Here is a 13,623-nt window from a genome sequence, read left to right on the forward strand (position 1 = left end):
ATTCAAGCAGATTGGCTCTGTGGCGCAATGGATAGCGCATTGGACTTCTAGGTGAATGTCAAGAAGGTATTCAAAGGCTGTGGGTTCGAATCCCACCAGAGTCAGTTTTATCCCTGTTTATTTCATAACTATTTAAAGAAGTTATAAGCGATGCATGCATGCTTCTGCTTCACCAAAATCATTTGCTAAAAAAGGTCAGTAAAAGGAAGTCTATTTTAAAGAGACACCGTTCAATTTGGGTAATCTATGCAGAAGAGGAAATTGTCAGCTGTACTGATGAAAATATAATTTACTCGGAAGTAAGATTTTGGGCCCTTCCTTAATTTTACCATGTCAATAAACACATATGAATTTGACGTCAGCAAAAAAATGAGATAGTAGCAACTTCAGGACTAAAAATAAGGTTACATTTACTGAAGAAATTTCAAATGCTTGAAATATCAATTCATTATTATATTCTAGTGTGTTTGGTACCTTCTTCAGGTAACCATCTTAAGAAACATAGCGTTAGTTGGGACACTGCCAAATTTTGATTAGGTGATTTTGAGGTTTGCTGTATCAGAGCCTGGATAGCTCAGTCGGTAGAGCATCAGACTTTTAATCTGAGGGTCCAGGGTTCAAGTCCCTGTTCAGGCGTTTTGTTTAAAGAAAATGTACTCTAATGACATGCTCTTTTCAGGATCCAATGAACGAGTAGTCCCATTAGAGTAATTGCAAGTTACTCTTAATGGAGCCATTAAATACCCATCGGTCGTGTACCATTTGACAAGAGTTAAGAAGACTTACCGCAACGGTATCATGTCGTTTGAGACGTTGATTATCTTTTCCCCAATTCAATGTTCAAAATGGAACCCTGCTTATAGTTTCCAAATCACTTTATAAAGTTGGTCAACCGCTGATAGCTCATCTTTTTATTTGAGAATTTCTGTTCACCTTGTTGAATCAGGTTGGATCTCTGGTGCAATGGATAGCGGCTTGGGGTTCTAGGCGAATGTAGAGAAAGCATTCAAAGTCTTTGGGTTGGAATACTAGCTGGGTCAGTTTTATCCCTCCTTTATCTTATAACTAATTGAAACAGTAACAAACAATGCCTGCTTCTGCATAACCAGAGACATTTACCAAAACGGCAGTGAAAGAAAGTCTATTTAAACAGACACTGTTTGCTTTGAAAATGTTGCATAATCTATGCCCAAGAGTAAATTTCCAGTTATACTGCTGGACATGTAATTTAGTACCTAGTAATAGTATTTGGCCTTTTACTAATTTCACAATGTCAATTTAGAGACATGATTTCTAAGTCAGCCGAAAATGAGATAGAACGAATTTCAGGATTTAAAATAGATTACGTGTGCTGCTGAAATTTCAAATGCTTGAAATATCAATTAATTATTAAACTCTACATATTTGATTGCTAATATATGTAACCATATTAAGAATTAAAGTGTAGGTTGGTGTGCGTCCACATCATTTTTAGCTGATTTTTAGTTGCAGTGTTGCAGAGCCTGGATAGCTCAGTCGGTAGAGCATCAGACTTTTAATCTGAGGGTCCAGGGTTCAAGTCCCTGTTCAGGCGGTCGGCTACTTTAAAGAAAAAGTATTCTGATTGTACATTCTTTTTGTGTTCCACTGCATGATGAATAAGATATTCCATTACCAAAATTAAAAAAAAACGTCTTTCATGGAGAAGTGAAAAACCCATCTGTCTCATATATCAGATGACGATACACTAAACTTAAGTTGTATGCAGACTTACCAACTGTATCATGTAGTTTGACACGGTGAATAACTTTTACCCAATTCAATATTCAAGATATAGCCATGGTTATAGTATCCAATGAACTTTATAAAGTTGATCAACAGCTCAAAGCTCATTATTTCATTTCTGAATATCTGTGCACCTCATTCAAGCAGATTGGCTCTGTGGCGCAATGGATAGCGCATTGGACTTCTAGGTGAATGTCAAGAAGGTATTCAAAGGCTGTGGGTTCGAATCCCACCAGAGTCAGTTTTATCCCTGTTTATTTCATAACTATTTAAAGAAGTTATAAGCGATGCATGCATGCTTCTGCTTCACCAAAATCATTTGCTAAAAAAGGTCAGTAAAAGGAAGTCTATTTTAAAGAGACACCGTTCAATTTGGGTAATCTATGCAGAAGAGGAAATTGTCAGCTGTACTGATGAAAATATAATTTACTCGGAAGTAAGATTTTGGGCCCTTCCTTAATTTTACCATGTCAATAAACACATATGAATTTGACGTCAGCAAAAAAATGAGATAGTAGCAACTTCAGGACTAAAAATAAGGTTACATTTACTGAAGAAATTTCAAATGCTTGAAATATCAATTCATTATTATATTCTAGTGTGTTTGGTACCTTCTTCAGGTAACCATCTTAAGAAACATAGCGTTAGTTGGGACACTGCCAAATTTTGATTAGGTGATTTTGAGGTTTGCTGTATCAGAACCTGGATAGCTCAGTCGGTAGAGCATCAGACTTTTAATCTGAGGGTCCAGGGTTCAAGTCCCTGTTCAGGCGGTTTGTTTAAAGAAAATGTACTCTAATGACATGCTCTTTTCAGGATCCAATGAACGAGTAGTCCCATTAGAGTAATTGCAAGTTACTCTTAATGGAGCCATTAAATACCCATCGGTCGTGTACCATTTGACAAGAGTTAAGAAGACTTACCGCAACGGTATCATGTCGTTTGAGATGTTGATTATCTTTTCCCCAATTCAATGTTCAAAATGGAACCCTGCTTATAGTTTCCAAATCACTTTATAAAGTTGGTCAACCGCTGATAGCTCATCTTTTTATTTGAGAATTTCTGTTCACCTTGTTGAATCAGGTTGGATCTCTGGTGCAATGGATAGCGGCTTGGGGTTCTAGGCGAATGTAGAGAAAGCATTCAAAGTCTTTGGGTTGGAATACTAGCTGGGTCAGTTTTATCCCTCCTTTATCTTATAACTAATTGAAACAGTAACAAACAATGCCTGCTTCTGCATAACCAGAGACATTTACCAAAACGGCAGTGAAAGAAAGTCTATTTAAACAGACACTGTTTGCTTTGAAAATGTTGCATAATCTATGCCCAAGAGTAAATTTCCAGTTATACTGCTGGACATGTAATTTAGTACCTAGTAATAGTATTTGGCCTTTTACTAATTTCACAATGTCAATTTAGAGACATGATTTCTAAGTCAGCCGAAAATGAGATAGAACGAATTTCAGGATTTAAAATAGATTACGTGTGCTGCTGAAATTTCAAATGCTTGAAATATCAATTAATTATTAAACTCTACATATTTGATTGCTAATATATGTAACCATATTAAGAATTAAAGTGTAGGTTGGTGTGCGTCCACATCATTTTTAGCTGATTTTTAGTTGCAGTGTTGCAGAGCCTGGATAGCTCAGTCGGTAGAGCATCAGACTTTTAATCTGAGGGTCCAGGGTTCAAGTCCCTGTTCAGGCGGTCGGCTACTTTAAAGAAAAAGTATTCTGATTGTACATTCTTTTTGTGTTCCACTGCATGATGAATAAGATATTCCATTACCAAAATTAAAAAAAAACGTCTTTCATGGAGAAGTGAAAAACCCATCTGTCTCATATATCAGATGACGATACACTAAACTTAAGTTTTATGCAGACTTACCAACTGTATCATGTAGTTTGACACGGTGAATAACTTTTACCCAATTCAATATTCAAAATATAGCCATGGTTATAGTATCCAATGAACTTTATAAAGTTGATCAACAGCTCAAAGCTCATTATTTCATTTCTGAATATCTGTGCACCTCACTCAAGCAGATTGGCTCTGTGGCGCAATGGATAGCGCATTGGACTTCTAGGTGAATGTCAAGAAGGTATTCAAAGGCTGTGGGTTCGAATCCCACCAGAGTCAGTTTTATCCCTGTTTATTTCATAACTATTTAAAGAAGTTATAAGCGATGCATGCATGCTTCTGCTTCACCAAAATCATTTGCTAAAAAAGGTCAGTAAAAGGAAGTCTATTTTAAAGAGACACCGTTCAATTTGGGTAATCTATGCAGAAGAGGAAATTGTCAGCTGTACTGATGAAAATATAATTTACTCGGAAGTAAGATTTTGGGCCCTTCCTTAATTTTACCATGTCAATAAACACATATGAATTTGACGTCAGCAAAAAAATGAGATAGTAGCAACTTCAGGACTAAAAATAAGGTTACATTTACTGAAGAAATTTCAAATGCTTGAAATATCAATTCATTATTATATTCTAGTGTGTTTGGTACCTTCTTCAGGTAACCATCTTAAGAAACATAGCGTTAGTTGGGACACTGCCAAATTTTGATTAGGTGATTTTGAGGTTTGCTGTATCAGAGCCTGGATAGCTCAGTCGGTAGAGCATCAGACTTTTAATCTGAGGGTCCAGGGTTCAAGTCCCTGTTCAGGCGGTTTGTTTAAAGAAAATGTACTCTAATGACATGCTCTTTTCAGGATCCAATGAACGAGTAGTCCCATTAGAGTAATTGCAAGTTACTCTTAATGGAGCCATTAAATACCCATCGGTCGTGTACCATTTGACAAGAGTTAAGAAGACTTACCGCAACGGTATCATGTCGTTTGAGATGTTGATTATCTTTTCCCCAATTCAATGTTCAAAATGGAACCCTGCTTATAGTTTCCAAATCACTTTATAAAGTTGGTCAACCGCTGATAGCTCATCTTTTTATTTGAGAATTTCTGTTCACCTTGTTGAATCAGGTTGGATCTCTGGTGCAATGGATAGCGGCTTGGGGTTCTAGGCGAATGTAGAGAAAGCATTCAAAGTCTTTGGGTTGGAATACTAGCTGGGTCAGTTTTATCCCTCCTTTATCTTATAACTAATTGAAACAGTAACAAACAATGCCTGCTTCTGCATAACCAGAGACATTTACCAAAACGGCAGTGAAAGAAAGTCTATTTAAACAGACACTGTTTGCTTTGAAAATGTTGCATAATCTATGCCCAAGAGTAAATTTCCAGTTATACTGCTGGACATGTAATTTAGTACCTAGTAATAGTATTTGGCCTTTTACTAATTTCACAATGTCAATTTAGAGACATGATTTCTAAGTCAGCCGAAAATGAGATAGAACGAATTTCAGGATTTAAAATAGATTACGTGTGCTGCTGAAATTTCAAATGCTTGAAATATCAATTAATTATTAAACTCTACATATTTGATTGCTAATATATGTAACCATATTAAGAATTAAAGTGTAGGTTGGTGTGCGTCCACATCATTTTTAGCTGATTTTTAGTTGCAGTGTTGCAGAGCCTGGATAGCTCAGTCGGTAGAGCATCAGACTTTTAATCTGAGGGTCCAGGGTTCAAGTCCCTGTTCAGGCGGTCGGCTACTTTAAAGAAAAAGTATTCTGATTGTACATTCTTTTTGTGTTCCACTGCATGATGAATAAGATATTCCATTACCAAAATTAAAAAAAAACGTCTTTCATGGAGAAGTGAAAAACCCATCTGTCTCATATATCAGATGACGATACACTAAACTTAAGTTTTATGCAGACTTACCAACTGTATCATGTAGTTTGACACGGTGAATAACTTTTACCCAATTCAATATTCAAAATATAGCCATGGTTATAGTATCCAATGAACTTTATAAAGTTGATCAACAGCTCAAAGCTCATTATTTCATTTCTGAATATCTGTGCACCTCACTCAAGCAGATCGGCTCTGTGGCGCAATGGATAGCGCATTGGACTTCTAGGTGAATGTCAAGAAGGTATTCAAAGGCTGTGGGTTCGAATCCCACCAGAGTCAGTTTTATCCCTGTTTATTTCATAACTATTTAAAGAAGTTATAAGCGATGCATGCATGCTTCTGCTTCACCAAAATCATTTGCTAAAAAAGGTCAGTAAAAGGAAGTCTATTTTAAAGAGACACCGTTCAATTTGGGTAATCTATGCAGAAGAGGAAATTGTCAGCTGTACTGATGAAAATATAATTTACTCGGAAGTAAGATTTTGGGCCCTTCCTTAATTTTACCATGTCAATAAACACATATGAATTTGACGTCAGCAAAAAAATGAGATAGTAGCAACTTCAGGACTAAAAATAAGGTTACATTTACTGAAGAAATTTCAAATGCTTGAAATATCAATTCATTATTATATTCTAGTGTGTTTGGTACCTTCTTCAGGTAACCATCTTAAGAAACATAGCGTTAGTTGGGACACTGCCAAATTTTGATTAGGTGATTTTGAGGTTTGCTGTATCAGAGCCTGGATAGCTCAGTCGGTAGAGCATCAGACTTTTAATCTGAGGGTCCAGGGTTCAAGTCCCTGTTCAGGCGGTTTGTTTAAAGAAAATGTACTCTAATGACATGCTCTTTTCAGGATCCAATGAACGAGTAGTCCCATTAGAGTAATTGCAAGTTACTCTTAATGGAGCCATTAAATACCCATCGGTCGTGTACCATTTGACAAGAGTTAAGAAGACTTACCGCAACGGTATCATGTCGTTTGAGATGTTGATTATCTTTTCCCCAATTCAATGTTCAAAATGGAACCCTGCTTATAGTTTCCAAATCACTTTATAAAGTTGGTCAACCGCTGATAGCTCATCTTTTTATTTGAGAATTTCTGTTCACCTTGTTGAATCAGGTTGGATCTCTGGTGCAATGGATAGCGGCTTGGGGTTCTAGGCGAATGTAGAGAAAGCATTCAAAGTCTTTGGGTTGGAATACTAGCTGGGTCAGTTTTATCCCTCCTTTATCTTATAACTAATTGAAACAGTAACAAACAATGCCTGCTTCTGCATAACCAGAGACATTTACCAAAACGGCAGTGAAAGAAAGTCTATTTAAACAGACACTGTTTGCTTTGAAAATGTTGCATAATCTATGCCCAAGAGTAAATTTCCAGTTATACTGCTGGACATGTAATTTAGTACCTAGTAATAGTGTTTGGCCTTTTACTAATTTCACAATGTCAATTTAGAGACATGATTTCTAAGTCAGCCGAAAATGAGATAGAACGAATTTCAGGATTTAAAATAGATTACGTGTGCTGCTGAAATTTCAAATGCTTGAAATATCAATTAATTATTAAACTCTACATATTTGATTGCTAATATATGTAACCATATTAAGAATTAAAGTGTAGGTTGGTGTGCGTCCACATCATTTTTAGCTGATTTTTAGTTGCAGTGTTGCAGAGCCTGGATAGCTCAGTCGGTAGAGCATCAGACTTTTAATCTGAGGGTCCAGGGTTCAAGTCCCTGTTCAGGCGGTCGGCTACTTTAAAGAAAAAGTATTCTGATTGTACATTCTTTTTGTGTTCCACTGCATGATGAATAAGATATTCCATTACCAAAATTAAAAAAAAACGTCTTTCATGGAGAAGTGAAAAACCCATCTGTCTCATATATCAGATGACGATACACTAAACTTAAGTTTTATGCAGACTTACCAACTGTATCATGTAGTTTGACACGGTGAATAACTTTTACCCAATTCAATATTCAAAATATAGCCATGGTTATAGTATCCAATGAACTTTATAAAGTTGATCAACAGCTCAAAGCTCATTATTTCATTTCTGAATATCTGTGCACCTCACTCAAGCAGATTGGCTCTGTGGCGCAATGGATAGCGCATTGGACTTCTAGGTGAATGTCAAGAAGGTATTCAAAGGCTGTGGGTTCGAATCCCACCAGAGTCAGTTTTATCCCTGTTTATTTCATAACTATTTAAAGAAGTTATAAGCGATGCATGCATGCTTCTGCTTCACCAAAATCATTTGCTAAAAAAGGTCAGTAAAAGGAAGTCTATTTTAAAGAGACACCGTTCAATTTGGGTAATCTATGCAGAAGAGGAAATTGTCAGCTGTACTGATGAAAATATAATTTACTCGGAAGTAAGATTTTGGGCCCTTCCTTAATTTTACCATGTCAATAAACACATATGAATTTGACGTCAGCAAAAAAATGAGATAGTAGCAACTTCAGGACTAAAAATAAGGTTACATTTACTGAAGAAATTTCAAATGCTTGAAATATCAATTCATTATTATATTCTAGTGTATTTGGTACCTTCTTCAGGTAACCATCTTAAGAAACATAGCGTTAGTTGGGACACTGCCAAATTTTGATTAGGTGATTTTGAGGTTTGCTGTATCAGAGTCTGGATAGCTCAGTCGGTAGAGCATCAGACTTTTAATCTGAGGGTCCAGGGTTCAAGTCCCCGTTCAGGCGGTAGGCTACTTTAAAGAAAAAATATTCTGATTGTACATTCTTTTTGTGTTCCACTGCATGATGAATAAGATATTCCATTACCAAAATTAAAAAAAAATGTCTTTCATGGAGAAGTGAAAAACCCATCTGTCTCATATATCAGATGATGATACACTAAACTTAAGTTGTATGCAGACTTACCAACTGTATCATGTAGTTTGACACGGTGAATAACTTTTACCCAATTCAATATTCAAAATATAGCCATGGTTATAGTATCCAATGAACTTTATAAAGTTGATCAACAGCTCAAAGCTCATTATTTCATTTCTGAATATCTGTGCACCTCACTCAAGCAGATTGGCTCTGTGGCGCAATGGATAGCGCATTGGTCTTCTAGGTGAATGTCAAGAAGGTATTCAAAGGCTGTGGGTTCGAATCCCACCAGAGTCAGTTTTATCCCTGTGTATTTCATAACTATTTAAAGAAGTTATAAGCGATGCATGCATGCTTCTGCTTCACCAAAATCATTTGCTAAAAAAGGTCAGTAAAAGGAAGTCTATTTTAAAGAGACACCGTTCAATTTGGGTAATCTATGCAGAAGAGGAAATTGTCAGCTGTACTGATGAAAATATAATTTACTCGGAAGTAAGATTTTGGGCCCTTCCTTAATTTTACCATGTCAATAAACACATATGAATTTGACGTCAGCAAAAAAATGAGATAGTAGCAACTTCAGGACTAAAAATAAGGTTACATTTACTGAAGAAATTTCAAATGCTTGAAATATCAATTCATTATTATATTCTAGTGTGTTTGGTACCTTCTTCAGGTAACCATCTTAAGAAACATAGCGTTAGTTGGGACACTGCCAAATTTTGATTAGGTGATTTTGAGGTTTGCTGTATCAGAGCCTGGATAGCTCAGTCGGTAGAGCATCAGACTTTTAATCTGAGGGTCCAGGGTTCAAGTCCCTGTTCAGGCGGTTTGTTTAAAGAAAATGTACTCTAATGACATGCTCTTTTCAGGATCCAATGAACGAGTAGTCCCATTAGAGTAATTGCAAGTTACTCTTAATGGAGCCATTAAATACCCATCGGTCGTGTACCATTTGACAAGAGTTAAGAAGACTTACCGCAACGGTATCATGTCGTTTGAGATGTTGATTATCTTTTCCCCAATTCAATGTTCAAAATGGAACCCTGCTTATAGTTTCCAAATCACTTTATAAAGTTGGTCAACCGCTGATAGCTCATCTTTTTATTTGAGAATTTCTGTTCACCTTGTTGAATCAGGTTGGATCTCTGGTGCAATGGATAGCGGCTTGGGGTTCTAGGCGAATGTAGAGAAAGCATTCAAAGTCTTTGGGTTGGAATACTAGCTGGGTCAGTTTTATCCCTCCTTTATCTTATAACTAATTGAAACAGTAACAAACAATGCCTGCTTCTGCATAACCAGAGACATTTACCAAAACGGAAGTGAAAGAAAGTCTATTTAAACAGACACTGTTTGCTTTGAAAATGTTGCATAATCTATGCCCAAGAGTAAATTTCCAGTTATACTGCTGGACATGTAATTTAGTACCTAGTAATAGTATTTGGCCTTTTACTAATTTCACAATGTCAATTTAGAGACATGATTTCTAAGTCAGCCGAAAATGAGATAGAACGAATTTCAGGATTTAAAATAGATTACGTGTGCTGCTGAAATTTCAAATGCTTGAAATATCAATTAATTATTAAACTCTACATATTTGATTGCTAATATATGTAACCATATTAAGAATTAAAGTGTAGGTTGGTGTGCGTCCACATCATTTTTAGCTGATTTTTAGTTGCAGTGTTGCAGAGCCTGGATAGCTCAGTCGGTAGAGCATCAGACTTTTAATCTGAGGGTCCAGGGTTCAAGTCCCTGTTCAGGCGGTCGGCTACTTTAAAGAAAAAGTATTCTGATTGTACATTCTTTTTGTGTTCCACTGCATGATGAATAAGATATTCCATTACCAAAATTAAAAAAAAACGTCTTTCATGGAGAAGTGAAAAACCCATCTGTCTCATATATCAGATGACGATACACTAAACTTAAGTTGTATGCAGACTTACCAACTGTATCATGTAGTTTGACACGGTGAATAACTTTTACCCAATTCAATATTCAAGATATAGCCATGGTTATAGTATCCAATGAACTTTATAAAGTTGATCAACAGCTCAAAGCTCATTATTTCATTTCTGAATATCTGTGCACCTCATTCAAGCAGATTGGCTCTGTGGCGCAATGGATAGCGCATTGGACTTCTAGGTGAATGTCAAGAAGGTATTCAAAGGCTGTGGGTTCGAATCCCACCAGAGTCAGTTTTATCCCTGTTTATTTCATAACTATTTAAAGAAGTTATAAGCGATGCATGCATGCTTCTGCTTCACCAAAATCATTTGCTAAAAAAGGTCAGTAAAAGGAAGTCTATTTTAAAGAGACACCGTTCAATTTGGGTAATCTATGCAGAAGAGGAAATTGTCAGCTGTACTGATGAAAATATAATTTACTCGGAAGTAAGATTTTGGGCCCTTCCTTAATTTTACCATGTCAATAAACACATATGAATTTGACGTCAGCAAAAAAATGAGATAGTAGCAACTTCAGGACTAAAAATAAGGTTACATTTACTGAAGAAATTTCAAATGCTTGAAATATCAATTCATTATTATATTCTAGTGTGTTTGGTACCTTCTTCAGGTAACCATCTTAAGAAACATAGCGTTAGTTGGGACACTGCCAAATTTTGATTAGGTGATTTTGAGGTTTGCTGTATCAGAGCCTGGATAGCTCAGTCGGTAGAGCATCAGACTTTTAATCTGAGGGTCCAGGGTTCAAGTCCCTGTTCAGGCGGTTTGTTTAAAGAAAATGTACTCTAATGACATGCTCTTTTCAGGATCCAATGAACGAGTAGTCCCATTAGAGTAATTGCAAGTTACTCTTAATGGAGCCATTAAATACCCATCGGTCGTGTACCATTTGACAAGAGTTAAGAAGACTTACCGCAACGGTATCATGTCGTTTGAGATGTTGATTATCTTTTCCCCAATTCAATGTTCAAAATGGAACCCTGCTTATAGTTTCCAAATCACTTTATAAAGTTGGTCAACCGCTGATAGCTCATCTTTTTATTTGAGAATTTCTGTTCACCTTGTTGAATCAGGTTGGATCTCTGGTGCAATGGATAGCGGCTTGGGGTTCTAGGCGAATGTAGAGAAAGCATTCAAAGTCTTTGGGTTGGAATACTAGCTGGGTCAGTTTTATCCCTCCTTTATCTTATAACTAATTGAAACAGTAACAAACAATGCCTGCTTCTGCATAACCAGAGACATTTACCAAAACGGCAGTGAAAGAAAGTCTATTTAAACAGACACTGTTTGCTTTGAAAATGTTGCATAATCTATGCCCAAGAGTAAATTTCCAGTTATACTGCTGGACATGTAATTTAGTACCTAGTAATAGTATTTGGCCTTTTACTAATTTCACAATGTCAATTTAGAGACATGATTTCTAAGTCAGCCGAAAATGAGATAGAACGAATTTCAGGATTTAAAATAGATTACGTGTGCTGCTGAAATTTCAAATGCTTGAAATATCAATTAATTATTAAACTCTACATATTTGATTGCTAATATATGTAACCATATTAAGAATTAAAGTGTAGGTTGGTGTGCGTCCACATCATTTTTAGCTGATTTTTAGTTGCAGTGTTGCAGAGCCTGGATAGCTCAGTCGGTAGAGCATCAGACTTTTAATCTGAGGGTCCAGGGTTCAAGTCCCTGTTCAGGCGGTCGGCTACTTTAAAGAAAAAGTATTCTGATTGTACATTCTTTTTGTGTTCCACTGCATGATGAATAAGATATTCCATTACCAAAATTAAAAAAAAACGTCTTTCATGGAGAAGTGAAAAACCCATCTGTCTCATATATCAGATGACGATACACTAAACTTAAGTTTTATGCAGACTTACCAACTGTATCATGTAGTTTGACACGGTGAATAACTTTTACCCAATTCAATATTCAAAATATAGCCATGGTTATAGTATCCAATGAACTTTATAAAGTTGATCAACAGCTCAAAGCTCATTATTTCATTTCTGAATATCTGTGCACCTCACTCAAGCAGATTGGCTCTGTGGCGCAATGGATAGCGCATTGGACTTCTAGGTGAATGTCAAGAAGGTATTCAAAGGCTGTGGGTTCGAATCCCACCAGAGTCAGTTTTATCCCTGTTTATTTCATAACTATTTAAAGAAGTTATAAGCGATGCATGCATGCTTCTGCTTCACCAAAATCATTTGCTAAAAAAGGTCAGTAAAAGGAAGTCTATTTTAAAGAGACACCGTTCAATTTGGGTAATCTATGCAGAAGAGGAAATTGTCAGCTGTACTGATGAAAATATAATTTACTCGGAAGTAAGATTTTGGGCCCTTCCTTAATTTTACCATGTCAATAAACACATATGAATTTGACGTCAGCAAAAAAATGAGATAGTAGCAACTTCAGGACTAAAAATAAGGTTACATTTACTGAAGAAATTTCAAATGCTTGAAATATCAATTCATTATTATATTCTAGTGTATTTGGTACCTTCTTCAGGTAACCATCTTAAGAAACATAGCGTTAGTTGGGACACTGCCAAATTTTGATTAGGTGATTTTGAGGTTTGCTGTATCAGAGCCTGGATAGCTCAGTCGGTAGAGCATCAGACTTTTAATCTGAGGGTCCAGGGTTCAAGTCCCTGTTCAGGCGGTTTGTTTAAAGAAAATGTACTCTAATGACATGCTCTTTTCAGGATCCAATGAACGAGTAGTCCCATTAGAGTAATTGCAAGTTACTCTTAATGGAGCCATTAAATACCCATCGGTCGTGTACCATTTGACAAGAGTTAAGAAGACTTACCGCAACGGTATCATGTCGTTTGAGATGTTGATTATCTTTTCCCCAATTCAATGTTCAAAATGGAACCCTGCTTATAGTTTCCAAATCACTTTATAAAGTTGGTCAACCGCTGATAGCTCATCTTTTTATTTGAGAATTTCTGTTCACCTTGTTGAATCAGGTTGGATCTCTGGTGCAATGGATAGCGGCTTGGGGTTCTAGGCGAATGTAGAGAAAGCATTCAAAGTCTTTGGGTTGGAATACTAGCTGGGTCAGTTTTATCCCTCCTTTATCTTATAACTAATTGAAACAGTAACAAACAATGCCTGCTTCTGCATAACCAGAGACATTTACCAAAACGGCAGTGAAAGAAAGTCTATTTAAACAGACTCTGTTTGCTTTGAAAATGTTGCATAATCTATGCCCAAGAGTAAATTTCCAGTTATACTGCTGGACATGTAATTTAGTACCTAGTAATAGTATTTGGC

The 13,623-nt window shown here is 36.3% G+C and overlaps 20 non-coding genes across 20 annotated transcripts; all 20 read left to right on the plus strand.

Annotated features, from left to right (window-relative positions):
- The first annotated feature begins 13 nt into the window (after window positions 1-13).
- Window positions 14-104, plus strand: TRNAR-UCU (transfer RNA arginine (anticodon UCU)). Its single transcript is given in 2 exon segments — window positions 14-50; window positions 69-104. It is a non-coding gene; the product is annotated as a tRNA-Arg (tRNA).
- Window positions 105-563: 459 nt separating this feature from the next.
- Window positions 564-636, plus strand: TRNAK-UUU (transfer RNA lysine (anticodon UUU)). The gene has a single exon. It is a non-coding gene; the product is annotated as a tRNA-Lys (tRNA).
- Window positions 637-1,500: 864 nt separating this feature from the next.
- On the plus strand, window positions 1,501-1,573 carry TRNAK-UUU (transfer RNA lysine (anticodon UUU)). The gene has a single exon. It is a non-coding gene; the product is annotated as a tRNA-Lys (tRNA).
- A 341-nt stretch (window positions 1,574-1,914) lies between these two features.
- On the plus strand, window positions 1,915-2,005 carry TRNAR-UCU (transfer RNA arginine (anticodon UCU)). Its single transcript is given in 2 exon segments — window positions 1,915-1,951; window positions 1,970-2,005. It is a non-coding gene; the product is annotated as a tRNA-Arg (tRNA).
- Window positions 2,006-3,401: 1,396 nt separating this feature from the next.
- On the plus strand, window positions 3,402-3,474 carry TRNAK-UUU (transfer RNA lysine (anticodon UUU)). Its single transcript has one exon. It is a non-coding gene; the product is annotated as a tRNA-Lys (tRNA).
- Window positions 3,475-3,815: 341 nt separating this feature from the next.
- On the plus strand, window positions 3,816-3,906 carry TRNAR-UCU (transfer RNA arginine (anticodon UCU)). The gene is given in 2 exon segments: window positions 3,816-3,852; window positions 3,871-3,906. It is a non-coding gene; the product is annotated as a tRNA-Arg (tRNA).
- A 459-nt stretch (window positions 3,907-4,365) lies between these two features.
- On the plus strand, window positions 4,366-4,438 carry TRNAK-UUU (transfer RNA lysine (anticodon UUU)). The gene has a single exon. It is a non-coding gene; the product is annotated as a tRNA-Lys (tRNA).
- Window positions 4,439-5,302: 864 nt separating this feature from the next.
- TRNAK-UUU (transfer RNA lysine (anticodon UUU)) lies at window positions 5,303-5,375 on the plus strand. Its single transcript has one exon. It is a non-coding gene; the product is annotated as a tRNA-Lys (tRNA).
- Window positions 5,376-5,716: 341 nt separating this feature from the next.
- On the plus strand, window positions 5,717-5,807 carry TRNAR-UCU (transfer RNA arginine (anticodon UCU)). The gene is given in 2 exon segments: window positions 5,717-5,753; window positions 5,772-5,807. It is a non-coding gene; the product is annotated as a tRNA-Arg (tRNA).
- A 459-nt stretch (window positions 5,808-6,266) lies between these two features.
- TRNAK-UUU (transfer RNA lysine (anticodon UUU)) lies at window positions 6,267-6,339 on the plus strand. The gene has a single exon. It is a non-coding gene; the product is annotated as a tRNA-Lys (tRNA).
- Window positions 6,340-7,203: 864 nt separating this feature from the next.
- On the plus strand, window positions 7,204-7,276 carry TRNAK-UUU (transfer RNA lysine (anticodon UUU)). Its single transcript has one exon. It is a non-coding gene; the product is annotated as a tRNA-Lys (tRNA).
- Window positions 7,277-7,617: 341 nt separating this feature from the next.
- TRNAR-UCU (transfer RNA arginine (anticodon UCU)) lies at window positions 7,618-7,708 on the plus strand. The gene is given in 2 exon segments: window positions 7,618-7,654; window positions 7,673-7,708. It is a non-coding gene; the product is annotated as a tRNA-Arg (tRNA).
- Window positions 7,709-8,581: 873 nt separating this feature from the next.
- On the plus strand, window positions 8,582-8,672 carry TRNAR-UCU (transfer RNA arginine (anticodon UCU)). The gene is given in 2 exon segments: window positions 8,582-8,618; window positions 8,637-8,672. It is a non-coding gene; the product is annotated as a tRNA-Arg (tRNA).
- Window positions 8,673-9,131: 459 nt separating this feature from the next.
- On the plus strand, window positions 9,132-9,204 carry TRNAK-UUU (transfer RNA lysine (anticodon UUU)). The gene has a single exon. It is a non-coding gene; the product is annotated as a tRNA-Lys (tRNA).
- An 864-nt stretch (window positions 9,205-10,068) lies between these two features.
- Window positions 10,069-10,141, plus strand: TRNAK-UUU (transfer RNA lysine (anticodon UUU)). The gene has a single exon. It is a non-coding gene; the product is annotated as a tRNA-Lys (tRNA).
- Window positions 10,142-10,482: 341 nt separating this feature from the next.
- Window positions 10,483-10,573, plus strand: TRNAR-UCU (transfer RNA arginine (anticodon UCU)). Its single transcript is given in 2 exon segments — window positions 10,483-10,519; window positions 10,538-10,573. It is a non-coding gene; the product is annotated as a tRNA-Arg (tRNA).
- A 459-nt stretch (window positions 10,574-11,032) lies between these two features.
- On the plus strand, window positions 11,033-11,105 carry TRNAK-UUU (transfer RNA lysine (anticodon UUU)). Its single transcript has one exon. It is a non-coding gene; the product is annotated as a tRNA-Lys (tRNA).
- Window positions 11,106-11,969: 864 nt separating this feature from the next.
- TRNAK-UUU (transfer RNA lysine (anticodon UUU)) lies at window positions 11,970-12,042 on the plus strand. Its single transcript has one exon. It is a non-coding gene; the product is annotated as a tRNA-Lys (tRNA).
- A 341-nt stretch (window positions 12,043-12,383) lies between these two features.
- On the plus strand, window positions 12,384-12,474 carry TRNAR-UCU (transfer RNA arginine (anticodon UCU)). The gene is given in 2 exon segments: window positions 12,384-12,420; window positions 12,439-12,474. It is a non-coding gene; the product is annotated as a tRNA-Arg (tRNA).
- Window positions 12,475-12,933: 459 nt separating this feature from the next.
- Window positions 12,934-13,006, plus strand: TRNAK-UUU (transfer RNA lysine (anticodon UUU)). The gene has a single exon. It is a non-coding gene; the product is annotated as a tRNA-Lys (tRNA).
- The last annotated feature ends 617 nt before the right edge of the window (window positions 13,007-13,623 follow it).

Source organism: Triturus cristatus, chromosome 4_1 (assembly GCF_964204655.1).
Source record: "Triturus cristatus chromosome 4_1, aTriCri1.1, whole genome shotgun sequence".
In the NCBI taxonomy this organism is placed as follows: Eukaryota; Metazoa; Chordata; class Amphibia; order Caudata; family Salamandridae; genus Triturus; species Triturus cristatus.